Source organism: Papio anubis, chromosome 9 (assembly GCF_008728515.1).
Source record: "Papio anubis isolate 15944 chromosome 9, Panubis1.0, whole genome shotgun sequence".
Classification (NCBI taxonomy): domain Eukaryota; kingdom Metazoa; phylum Chordata; class Mammalia; order Primates; family Cercopithecidae; genus Papio; species Papio anubis.
Genome location: NC_044984.1, coordinates 27106448 through 27120573, shown reverse-complemented (window position 1 = coordinate 27120573; position 14126 = coordinate 27106448). Strand labels below are relative to the sequence as shown.

The 14126-nt window shown below is 38.6% G+C and overlaps 1 protein-coding gene across 13 annotated transcripts in view; it reads right to left on the bottom strand.

Moving 5' to 3' along the window:
- The window catches only part of CCDC91 (coiled-coil domain containing 91), a 375497-nt gene extending 365287 nt beyond the window's left edge, over nucleotides 1-10210 (bottom strand). For 6 of the 13 annotated variants that reach the window (XM_021922143.2, XM_021922137.2, XM_021922140.2 and 3 more), the window contains exon 1: nucleotides 10002-10201. The gene's annotated coding sequence lies outside the window, so the exon portion shown is untranslated. Of the gene's footprint in view, nucleotides 1-10001 lie in introns of all 13 variants that reach the window. The other 7 variants (XM_021922136.2, XM_003906161.5, XM_021922146.2 and 4 more) reach the window with 2 other exon arrangements.
- Between the last annotated feature and the right edge of the window lie 3916 nt (nucleotides 10211-14126).

Genomic DNA, 14126 nt, shown 5'->3' with positions numbered 1-14126 from the left:
AATCAATAGAAAAAGAGGGAATCCTCCCTAACTCATTTTATGAGGCCAACATCATCCTGATACCAAAGCCTGGCAGAGACACAACAAAAAAAGAGAAATTTAGACCAATATCCCTGATGAACATCGATGCAAAAATCCTCAATAAAATACTGGCAAACCGGATTCAGCAGCACATCAAAAAGCTTATCCACCATGATCAAGTGGGCTTCATCCCTGGGATGCATTCACAAATCAATAAACATAATCCAGCATATAAACAGAACCAAAGACAAGAACCACATGATTATCTCAACAGATGCAGAAAAGGCTTTTGACAAAATTCAACAGCCCTTCATGCTAAAAACGCTCAATAAATTCGGTATTGATGGAACGTGCCTCAAAATAATAAGAGTTACTTATGACAAACCCACAGCCAATATCATACTGAATGGGCAAAAACTGGAAAAATTCCCTTTGAAAACTGGCACAAGACAGGGATGCCCTCTCTCACCACTCCTAGTCAACATAGTGTTGGAAGTTCTGGCTAGGGCAATCAGGCAAGAGAAAGAAATCAAGGGTATTCAGTTAGGAAAAGAAGAAGTCAAATTGTCCCTCTTTGCAGATGACATGATTGTATATTTAGAAAACCCCATTGTCTCAGCCCAAAATCTCCTTAAGCTGATAAGCAACTTCAGCAAAGTCTCAGGATACAAAATTAATGTGCAAAAATCACAAGCATTCTTATACACCAGTAACAGACAAACACAGAGCCAAATCAGGAATGAACTTCCATTCACAATTGCTTCAAAGAGAATAAAATACCTAGGAATCCAACTTACAAGGGATGTAAAGGACCTCTTCAAGGAGAACTACAAACCTCTGCTCAGTGAAATAAAAGAGGACACAAACAAATGGAAGAACATACCATGCTCATGGATAGGAAGAATCAATATCGTGAAAATGGCCATACTGCCCAAGGTTATTTATAGATTCAATGCCATCCCCATCAAGCTACCAATGAGTTTCTTCACAGAATTGGAAAAAACTGCTTTAAAGTTCATATGGAACCAAAAAAGGGCCCGCACATCCAAGACAATCCTAAGTCAAAAGAACAAAGCTGGAGGCATCATGCTACCTGACTTCAAACTATACTACAAGGCTACAGTAACCAAAACAGCATGGTACTGGTACCAAAACAGAGATATAGACCAATGGAATAGAACAGAGTCCTCAGAAATAATACCACACATCTACAGCCATCTGATCTTTGACAAACCTGAGAGAAACAAGAAATGGGGAAAGGATTCCCTATTTAATAAATGGTGCTGGGAAAATTGGCTAGCCATAAGTAGAAAGCTGAAACTGGATCCTTTCCTTACTCCTTATACGAAAATTAATTCAAGATGGATTAGAGACTTAAATGTTAGACCTAATACCATAAAAACCCTAGAAGAAAACCTAGGCAATACCATTCAGGACATAGGCATGGGCAAAGACTTCATGTCTAAAACACCAAAAGCAACGGCAGCAAAAGCCAAAATTGACAAATGGGATCTCATTAAAGAGCTTCTGCACAGCAAAAGAAACTACCATCAGAGTGAACAGGCAACCTACAGAATGGGAGAACATTTTTGCAATCTACTCATCTGACAAAAGGCTAATATCCAGAACCTATAAAGAACTCAAACAAATTTACAAGAAAAAAACAAACAACCCCATCAAAAAGTGGGCAAAGGATATGAGCAGATGCTTCTCAAAAGAAGACATTTATGCAGCCAACAGACACATGAAAAAATGCTCATCATCACTGGCCATCAGAGAAATGCAAATCAAAACCACAATGAGATACCGTCTCACACCAGTTAGAATGGCGATCATCAAAAAGTCAGGAAACAACAGGTGCTAGAGAGGATGTGGAGAAATAGGAACACTTTTACACTGTTGGTGGGATTGTAAACTAGTTCAACCATTATGGAAAACAGTATGGCGATTCCTCAAGGATCTAGAACAAGATGTACCATACGACCCAGCCATCCCATTACTGGTTATATACCCAAAGGATTATAAATCATGCTGCTATAAAGACACATGCACACGTATGTTTATTGCGGCACTATTCACAATAGTAAAGACTTGGAATCAACCCAAATGTCCATCAGTGACAGACTGGATTAAGAAAATGTGGCACATATACACCATGGAATACTATGCAGCCATAAAAAAGGATGAGTTTGTGTCCTTTGTAGGGACATGGATGCAGCTGGAAACCATCATTCTTAGCAAACTATCACAAGAACAGAAAACCAAACACTGCATGTTCTCACTCATAGGTGGGAACTGAACAATGAGATCACTTGGACTCGGGAAGGGGAACATCACACACCGGGGCCTATCATGGGGAGGGGGTAGGGGGAGGGATGGCATTGGGAGTTATACCTGATGTAAATGACGAGTTGATGGGTGCTGACGAGTTGATGGGTGCAGCACACCAACATGGTACAAGTATACATATGTAACAAACCTGCACGTTATGCACGTGTACCCTAGAACTTAAAGTATAATAATAATAATAAATAAATAAATGAATAAATAAAATAACTCAAAAAATATTTAGTAAAAGAAACATCAAAGCTGGGTGCAGTGGCTCACAACTGTATTCCCAGCACTTGGGAGGCCAAGGTAAGAGGATCACTTGCAGCCAGGAGTTCAAGACCAGCCAGGCAACAGAGTGAGAATCTGTCTCTACAAAAAATAAAAAAAAATCCAGACATGGTGGCACACACCTGTAGTCCTAGCTACTAGAGAGGCTGAGGCAGGAGAATCACTTGAGCCAAGGAGCTGGAGGCTGCAGTGAGTATGATGGTGCCACTACACTTCGGCTTAGCTGACTCAGTCTCTTAAAAAATAAAAATTAAAAAAAAGAAACATCAAGGAAATTAAAATGGTATATTAGAAAATATATACTTAATACAAAAAAGGCAGAGAAAGCAATAACATAGTAATTAAGGAATGACAAAAAATTACTTGATATACAGAAAAAATAGCAAAATGACAGGTTACCTTAAGTGTTAGTAAATACATTAATTGTAAATGGATTCAACACTCCACTCATAAGTCATAAATTCCTGGACTGAATAAAAAGAGAAATTAACAAATCTCTTCTGCATAACCAACAAGAGACAAAACTTAAAATATCTAAATATCTCATGAAAACTATCACCATTTATTAAACATTCTTCTCATTCAGCAAAATGGAAAATAGGTATTCATTTCAACTTGTCTTCTGATTCGGGGTGGCCCATTTAATGTCATTCAGCTTTCACAGGCTTATTTTGTTTTTCATGCCCAATTTGGGCAAACTAAACAAAAGGTCTAACCTAATTTTAAGTTGTCTGTATAAAATTCATAATTAAAATAATACTTAATCTCATTTTTAATCACTATCTTTTACTGATGTCTAAGCATGTTGATTTTAAATAATATTCATATAAGCCCGTCTGTCAGTGAAGAGTATTCATAAATTAATGGATCTTGCATAACACTGCAGCATTGTCTTTACTACAATTGCAGAAGTTCTGAACTCTCATAATATAAAATGTAAGCAGCTTTTTAAAATGATTATGTAGACCTACTCTTTAACCACAGGTCTGAACATAATAAAAAACGTAGGAGATGGTAGACACAGAAAAGTCAGCCTTCTCTGAATACACGGAAAAAGTGATTTCATACTTCGCAAACTAATTATTTCATTCACCTAGTCCATGTTGAAAAGTAAATATCAAATTGTACATATCCTTCTAAGGAAAATAAATTATTTTACTAGAATTATAACAGAGCTCATTTTATAAAGTAATTAACATTACTTTTTATCCCATTTATTAAACCTATAACTACAAAATTTCTCATATTTCAAAATAAATTGTTGTATCCTCTACTAGTCACAGTAGATACGGTCCTAATTATTTAAGTAAAATTGGATAGCATATAGCCAACAATAATCTTTGTGCCACTTAGGAAATAAGAATAGATTTAAGAGGACATAAATTTGGATAAACATTTCAGAAGTACTGATAACATCTCATGCTAATTTGTTAATCTGCTTAGTAAAGTTATTGTTAGCATTAAAATTAATATATTCAAAACAAACATAATATATACAAAATACCTAAAATAACATAATACTCATAGTATAGCCTATGAATAAAAGCACAGATTCAGGAAGACATGTGAGCAAACTCAAGCTCTCCCGCTTACTGTTAATACAAACTTAGGTAAGTTTGCTCACTTGGAGACTCGGTTTCCTTTGTCTATGAAATGGAAAAAATGTTACTACCAAAAAGTAGCAGTTGGAATTCAATAAAACGACATACATAAAGGGTTTTTACATGATGCTAGGCACAAAGATTTCCATAATTCTTAATCAAAAGAAGAGCACAGGTGATATATTACATTATACATCATTCATCAGGAATTCTGTGTAGATCAGTAGAAACAAAATAGTACAGGCAGAAAAGTCATTTAATGATTACAGACTCTAAACCTCTTAAAAAATAGTTTGAACTAGACCAATCTCTAAGGAACTGTTTCTGAAACTCAAAGATTCTACCTTAAGGTGATGCCCAAAAAGCCAATGATACTGACTCCAAATTTCTTACAATAGCCTAAAGAACAAATTTCAAGAACACCAAACAGAGGCAGTGGACAGTAAGAACCTGAAAATATATATATACTTTGAGTGTAAATTACTTTGAAAAATTATCGGAGTTAAGCACAAATATTTAATGTTAATTTCAACAGCGAAAACTGAAATACAATTTTACTATTTAACAAAAAGAAAATCATTAAATGACAGGCATATCCATATAACACAATAACCCACAACCATTACAAATCAAGTTCTCAAAATAATTCATGATGTACTCACAATGTGATTCTGAGTGAAAAGGGCAAAATAGAAAACAATATTAACAATTTCGTCTTTAAAATATGTTTGCAAAAGAAAAGACTGAAACAAAAGCTACCACAATGTTTGCAGCAGTTACCTCAGATTACTGAAAATGGGGTAACTTTTTTAATAGTCTTCCTTCATTTCCAACTTTCTACTATAATCAACGATCATGTTCACAATCAAAAAAGCAATACAACATCCATTTATGATTAAATTTTAAAGCTCTAAGAAGGAGTTAAAGAGAACTTCCTCAGCTGGCTCAAAATGATATCGATAAAAAATTTACAGCTAACTACTCAGTGGTAAAAGACAACATACCTTCTCTACTAAGATGAAGAGCAATGCAAGGATCTGCGCTGATCTGACTTGTTCTAGTTAATATTAGTAGAGGTCCTAGCCAGTGCAGAGAGACAAGAAAACAAAATAAAACGCAAACAAATGAGAAAACGTGAAATAAAGCTGTCTCTACTAGCAGACAGCAGTAGCTACGAAAGTTACTAGAACTAATTTGTGAGTTTAACAAGGTTGTAAAATTCAAAAATTCAAGATGAATATTAAAATATTGATTCACGTACATAAATAATTGGAAATTTAAAAATTTTTAAAGGTTACCATTTACAACAGCACCAAATAATGTAAAACATTGAGATACAAACGTAACAAAATATGTGCAACATTTTTATGCTAAAAACTTAAAAACAGAGAAGTCAAAGACCAAATAAATGTAGAAAGGTTGTTTCACTGTTTTCTCTCTTGAAAGAGGCTCTCTCTCTGTTGCAGAGGCTAGAGTGCAGTGGCATGATCACATCTCACTGCAGCCTCGACCTCCCAGACTCAATCAATCCTCCCATCTCAGCCTTCCAAGTAGCTGGGACTATAGGTGCATGGCAACACATCCAGTTAATTTTTCTAATTTTTGTAGAGATGGGGTTTTGCCCTGTTGCCCAGGCTGCTCTTGAACTCCTGGGCTCAAGCGATCCTCCCACCTTGACCTCCCAAAGTGCTGGGATTACAAGTATGAGCCACAGCACTGGGGCAGGAAAGGTATTTTATTAACGGATTAGAAAACATTTTTAAGATGTCAACTGTCCCCAAATTGATCTATAACTTCAATGCAATCCTACTAAAAATTCCACAATGCTTTTATATAGAAATAAAGAGATTCTAAAATGTACGTGGAAAGAAAAAGAAAGAACTCGAATACTCAAAAATTTTTGAAAAATAACAACAAAGTTGGAGGACTCAGGCTTTTTGACTTCAAGGTACAATATAACGCTACCATAAAAAGAACTGAGGTTTTGGCCAAAGAGACACACAAAACAATGGAACAAAATAGAGTCCACAAAGCAATTCACACAAACATAGTCAACTGATTTTTCACAAGGCAAGCCAAGGGAATAACAAAGAAAAGATAGTAAGAATAGTCTTTTCAACAGATGGTGCTGCAAGACTGGGGCATTCATACACACACACACATACATACAGAGAGAGAGAGTCAGTCTTGATCCCTACCTCACACTACATGCAAAAATTAACAAGAAATTGGTCACAGACCTAAATCTAAAATCTAAAGCTATAAAAGTTCTGGAAGAAAACATAAGAAAAAAATCTTTGCAACCTTGGATTAGGCAAAATTTCTCATGACAAAAAAAGCACAAATCATAAGAGAAAAAAACTGATAAACTGTACTTCATCAAAATTTAAAACTTCTGTTCTTTGAAAGATAGTGTTAAGAAAATGAAAGGACAAACTACAGACTCAAAGGAAACACTGTGAACATACATATGATAATGAATTTGTATCCAGACTGTATAAAACACTTGCAAACCAATAATGAACAACCCTATTAAAAATGAACAAAAGATTTCAGCAAACATTCAATCAAAGAAGATAAACAGATGGCAAAAAATTGCACAGGAAAAGATGCTCAATATGTTAGAAGAAAAATTCATATTAAAACATAAATGAGTTTTCACTAAATGCATATTAGAACAGCTAACATTAAAAATAAAATGACAAGTGCTGACCAGAATGTGGAGCAACTGGAACATCAAACATCACCTGTTGGAATGCAAAATGAAACAGCTACCTTGGAAAACAGTTTGGTAATTTCTTTCTCTTTTTTTTTTTTTTTTTTGAGTTTCACTCTGTCACCAGCCTGGAGTGCAGTGGCATGATCTCGGCTCACTCTAACCTCTGACTCCCTGGTTCAAGCAATTATCCTGCCTCAGCATCCTGAGTAGCTGGGATTATAGGCACACGCAACCATACCTGGCTAATTTTGTATTTTTAGTACAGACAGGGTTTCACCATGTTGACCAGGATGGTCTCGATCTCCTGACCTCATAATCTGCCCACCTAGGCCTCCCAAAGTGCTGGGATTACAGGTCTGAGCCACCGCGTGCAGCCAGTAATCTCTTATAAGGTTAAACATGCACTTGCAGATGGCCCAAGAATTCCATTCCTAGATGTTTAACCAAAAGAAATGAAAACGTATGTCTACACAAAGACCTGTACCTTAATGTACAAAGAACAGCACATGAATGTTTATAATAGCTTCATTCCTAAATGCCAAAAATTGTTCATCAAATGGCAAATAAACATATTATGATATATTCACACAATGAAATACTACTCAGCTGTAAAAAACAACCAAGCATCAACATGGACGAATCAAAGCATTAAGTGAAAGAAACCTGAAACAAAAGGCTACATACTGTATGATTCCATTTACATAACATACTAGAAGAGACAAAGCTATACATAGGGACAGAGAACAGATCAGTGGTTGCTAGCACCTATGAGTGAGGGGAGGAAACTTTCTAGAATGATGGGAATGTTATTTGTTTGGATTGTGGCAGTGGTTCCATTACCATATGCATTTGTCAGACTTTATACAGCAATATAATAAAAATTATTTTTTACTTAAAAACCATACCTCAATAAACCTTAATTTAAAAAAAAAAAAAAAAAAAAGCAACACACGCCCTTTTTAAAAATAAGGATCAATTTAAATGAGCTAAACCAAACTTACTGGGTATGGGAATAGGGCAGGGAGGAACAGTAAGGAGACCAAAAATCCTTAAAATACTGGAAATCTAAAATATTAATTTATCATTAGTAAATAAGAAACAGATATACATAAACACAAAGAGTTAATCTAAAGAGAGATGCCTTTTTCAATTAAGTGCTCATTGTTTGGACAGAAAACAAGAACATTTGATAAACTTTCAAGGAAGATTAAAAAACACAAGGAACAGGTTGATAAAGGAGTGCCATAATTATAACCCAGAGTTTGGGAACAACTTTTCTAAAACATTCCCCTTCCATTGTACTTAATGGAACCAGTCTTATCCACTCATTCACTCCACTCCACTCCCACCCCGTCTTCTACTATCTTCATTCGTAACAATCATATGTAATGCATACATCTTACATATATAGATAGGAGTACAACATAAAATGCCTGTCACACAAAATTCCTATTTGTCCATTTAAGCTTCAGACAAGCTCATTGTTAAACGTCTTTTTTCTCTTTTTTAATGCCACCCAAAAAACAAAGTGATGTCCCTCTGGGATGATTTTCTGCAGTTTCTTTTGTCTGTTATTAAGTACTAAGATGATCAAAATAAACAAAAATGTCTCAGAAGTTTTGAGTGGATCACTCCAAGAAGAAGCTGCATTTTTCCATTTAATAAAAGAGGTAAGTTGTAACTTTCATCACTTTGTTTTCTTTATGTTTATTCCATTGGGCTTATACTGTTGCTAGGAAACCAGTTCATAAGATTTCCCAGCCCACAGAACACCCTCCTAGGCAGCCTGGAGGATACCAAACTTCGTAACCAAGGCAATTCTCTACCATACAGTTTACTGGTTAGCCAGCACCACGCAGGTGCACTCTGCCCGGCATGCCCCTTATTACATTTACCTAACAGGTACAGACAGTATAACCAATCCCCTCAACGCAACCGAAATTGTAGCAGAGGGCAATCAGGTGATCCTGAAGTGTAGAACTCTCCGACAGCAGAGAACACGACAGCGAATTTGTTGTCAGTCCCTGTCACCCCACCCAACTAAATATTGTGGGGGGTTTTTGCCTTAAATTGTGAAGTGAAATGTCAGCCCACTCCAATAACTCCACCACGCAACATGCAAACTGCTTCCAAAAACCATCATCCAACTCCCATCCGGATTAACATTTGGAGAGAAAGGTGGCAACAGTATTCGCACAGCTGAGAGGGGCGGGAAGGAAAGAGAATTCGGAAGGGGCCGCTGAGTCACCTAAAATTGTGACCAAGACTTCACCCTCCAGGAAATCAAGCTCTGCCCCAACTCTCATCAGGGAAGCAAGTGAGAGTAGCAGCAGCAACATCATCCTACCAAAAAAACACTCAGCGCAGCTTTTAATAGGGTTCCACTCCTTAAAGTGAAGCCAAAAATAGGTTTCACGTCCAAAGCTTTCCTCCACAGCTGGCGACACGCGCAGATGGAGGAAATATCTTTATTGTTGGGAAAGGGAGGCGCGCTAACGGGGATAAAGGATACCTCACCACTTGGCAAAGTTACTGGCTCCTAGCTTGACCCTGAAATGCCCCTTTTATTGCAACATGTGGCCCAAGAAACTCTAAGGAAATGTGGCTGGCGGACGCTGTAGAGCTTTTACCCCGGTGTACTTGGCAAAGTAAAAGGGGTACAGAAACCAGGCGCGTTCTGTGAAATCTAAGCAAGAATCAAGGTCTCCGTTCGATAGGCGCTTCGGTGACACAATAATCACGTGTTCGTGGGCGTAGACCTTCGAAAACACTCGATTCTGGGACGTGCAGGTACCGGTACCTACCGGCCAGCGCAGGAACGAGTGGGCACTCCCAGCCCCGGGAGCTGGCTCCGTTCCTGTGGGAGGTTGGTCACGCCCCCTGACTCCCGGTCGCTGCGACCGCCAAGGGCGAGGCTGGAGCAGGCGGGCTGCAGGCGGCGGAAATTCGGCCGCGCTCCTCCTCCGGGTGGGGCGCTCTCCGCCCGCCTGGCGCGGCCCCGACCCCAAGACCCAGGCCCCGGAAGGCGAACGTTCACTTACCTGCTCCCCTCTCTCGCTCTCCGCTGCCGCCGCTGCGCCGCTCACCCACGCTGCCCTGTGAGCCACCCCCAGCACACAGACCCTACGCGTACACCCGAGGCACGGCCCCAGGCCCTTGAGGTGAGACCGCGGCCCAGTCACACAGGTTGAAGTAGCCCACGCACCACCCGGCTTCGAACACCTCTGCCCCCGGAAGTTGATTTCCGGCAAGGCCCGCCCAACCCAGCGCCCGTCACTCAACGTAAACACGCGCGTCACGTGGCCCCAGGCTGAGACCAGGGTCGGGGCCCCATGTTCAGAGCCCTGCCATCCCAGCTTGAGCATGGTCTTAGGAGAGTTGCCCTGTGAAAAGGAGTGACTTTGCCTTGCTCCTTCCCAGTCTACCTCCTGTTAGTTACGCTTTCTCATTCCTCTTGAGTAGCAGGCCCTGTTTCTCCACCTAATCCCTGCAAATAAACCGTCCCCCAAATCAAAATGAGTTCCATCCGGAACTTTGTAGCATTGGTCCTAAGAAGATCCCGCCGAGTCTCTTCACCACTTCCAAGCAGAGTAGAGTAAACACGGGGACTAAGGAAAGTGACTGACATGTAGTAAGTGCTCAAGAAATGGATGTTGACTAGATGCTACCTCTCACCTTTGCCTATCTGAACTCTCAAGCACCGGATGCAAGTAGGCTGAACGCCTCCGCCGACCAGTGACCAGTAAGATGACTTCGGTCAAAGAATTATGCGCTAGAGTTACTTTTGTTCTTGTCTTTAACTCCAGATCACAGCAATTCATACGTGCCATCTCTGTTGAAGAGTTTTCTTGCAAAGCCTTTCTTAAAAGCTTTCTGCCTAATAGCTTCTCCTGAAGCAATAGGAAAAGAATTTAACTCACAGATTATTTAAAGGAAGGAATGATTATATAGATGTCTTTTCCGTTTCAGACTGTAAATAGTGATGAGAGAAACAGTCAACTAGCAGTCCACTCGTGAATGTTTCTTCCGTTTTTGCCATGGGAAGAATTTTTAAAAATTCATTCAACAGTTTTTTATTGATTGTATACCACATACCTAGTCCTGGGCCAAGTGTTGACAATTCAAGAGTGAACAAGGTAACACTCAAGATATTTGTCTTCAAGGAGCTTACAGTCTAGTGAGAAACAAAGACAATAACCTGGGGACTTTGAGCATAAATTTCTGGAATATTCACATTCCTTGTATAACAAGTATTCTTTAATCCTTGGACACTGGGTTTCTCATCTGTTGAATAAAATTGGCTTAAACGTGTAATCTCTGTTCTGTACTGGAAGTGGAAAATATTAGCAAGGCATCCTAAGACGTGTGCCATAAGTGCTGGCCTAAGTAGTTAATGAGCAGTTTCAGTATTGAGCAAGTCACCTTGACTACATTATTTTTCCAGCCCACCCGCTTCTTTGTGCATACAAAAAACATTTCTATTATAAGAAATATAATGCTTTCTTACGCATATTTGTTTATCTGTCTGCTAGACTACCAAGTCAAGGACCACTTCTCACTTGTATATCCAGCAATCTACTCACTTCTCATTTGTCTTTGTATATCCAGCAGTCTAGCAAAGTGTCTAGTAGTTAGGAAAAAGGTATTCAATAAATATTTCTTAAACTTAATAAAGTTACATTTATATTATTTTGTCTCTCATATCTCTGCTGGAAACCAGGTAAGTTTCTGAGAGTTCCTTCCCATTGATGTATCTACGTGTTCACTGTGTCCCATTCAACACTAAACAGATTTATAATATTAAGAGTAACTAATATTTCTTATTAATATTTGCTATGTGCCTGGCATTAGACTAAATATTTTAAATCCCTTATATAACTTACCATAATAATTTTACAAAGTAGGTATATTAATATATTTACACTTTAGATGAGGTTAAAGATTTAGGAAGTGTAAATTGACCAAGTGGATTTAAAGCCAGATCTGCCCAACAGAAGGACTTGTTTAGTCACTACAGCACATCACTTTGCTTTTTATATCACTTGTTTATCAGTGAATTCAAATCCTACCAACTCCATGAAATCTTTCTCCCTTCCCCAGAGTAATCTCTTTCTCCTTATAAACTATACAATTCAATGATTTTAGTATATTCACAGAGTTGTGCATGCTTTACCACAATCAATTTTAGAGTATTTTCACAACCCAAAAAGAAACCTCATACCCTTTGGCCCCAACTTCTCCCAAGCTTCTCCCTCTTCTCCCCAGCCCTGGCAACCAGTAATCCACTTTCTGTCTGTATGCATTTGTCTGTCCTGAACATTTCATATAAATGGAATCATGCAATGTGTGGTCTTTTGTGACTGGCTTCTTTCACTTAGCATGTTTTCAAAGTTCATTTATCCCTTCATCAGTTGGGTTGTTTCTACTTTTTGAATATTATGAATAATGCTTCTGTTGACATTCATGTACAAGTTTTCATGTCAACATATGTTCTCATTTCTCTTGGATATATACCTAAGAGTGGAATTGTGGAGTCACATGGTAACTCTATGTTTAACCCCTTGTGGAACTACCAGACTGTTTTCCAAAGTGGCTGTACCGTTTTACTTTCTCACCAGCAATGTATGAGGGCTCTAATTTCTCTATTTTGCCTTTTCTTGTCTCTTCTAGAACATATGTCTCTCTTACTTTTCAGAATACTTTTTCCATGAGCCATCTTGAATTATTATTCTTTGCTGTACATGTATCTGCAAGCCCATTTTTCTAATAGTTTGTGACCTTCTGAGATGAAAAATATGGTGCCTGCCCTTAAGAGAATCACATGTAGAAAAATATACAATAAAATCAGATATTACAGTGATAATAAACACTGAAATAAAGTTTATTGCTAAAATGTGGAGAAAACACCTCACTCAGCCTAGTTTAAACAGGAAGTACTTCTCATAGAATGTATCAAAGCTCAAAATTAGTCCTGAAGAATACGTTGGAATCGACCAAGCTAATGAAAGACGTGAGTATGCTCCAGAAAAAGGAATATATACCTTTGTATATATTTCCTTGTCTATGAACTGTGGAGGTAAGTATATTTTGCAGGTGAGCATACCATAGAAGCAAACATTGTGGTATGTAGGTACGCAGCAGGAGAAATGGGAAATGTAGATGGCAAGATGATGAGGAGTTTTGTAAACCGTGTTAAGGAGTTTGAACTGTATCCTGAAGGTAGTGGGAAATTGCTGGATTAGTTAAGCAAGTTTGGAGAAGAATTACTTCAGCAGCAGTGTAGAGGAAGGATTATTGGGTAGGAAAGGTGGGGCCAAGACTAGAAAAACAAATAAACCAGTTAGAAGACATAAAATAAAATGAGGAATTAATGACTGCCTGAGCCAAGATGTTAGCCATGGAATTGGCAGAAAGGATTGTAAAGGCACATGGGCAAAAAAAAAGAGGAAAGAAGCTAGGCACTGTGGCTTATACCTGTAATCCCAGCAAGGTAGGAGGATCACTTGAGCCTGGGAGGTTGAGGCTGCAGTGAGCCGTGATTGTGCCACTGCACTCCAGCTGGATGACAGAGCAAGACCCTGTCTTAAAAAAAAAAAAAAAAAAAAAAAGGAAGAAGAAGAAAGAACTGAAGATATATTCCAGGTTTCTGACTCTAATTATCAAGAGGAAGATTGGGCACTTGGTAATAAGAATAATGAAACACTACAATGATGGTATCTTAGTCCGTTGAGGCTGCTATAAAAAAAAAATATACTGGGTAGCTTATGAATGCAAATTTATTTCTCCCAGGTCTGGAGTCTAAGAAGTCCGAGATTAAGACACCAGCAGATTGGATGTCTAGTGGGGCTCTTTCTGGGTCATAGATTGTGCCTTCTAACTGTGTCCTCATGTGGTGGAAGAGACGGGGCGGCTCTCTGGAGCCTCTTTTATAAGGGCACTAATCCTAGTCATGAGGCATCTGTCCTCATGACTTAATCACCTCCCAAAGGCCCCACCTCCTAATGCTATCTCATTGGTGATTAAGTTTAACATATGAATTGTGGGGGGACAAAAACATTCAGACCACAGCAGGTAGGTTGCAGGAATTTAAACTGACTACCTTGAAGTTTATGTGCTGTTGCAGTCACCCACAGAAATGAGATGAACCCTCACCCAAAGTTTGGCTC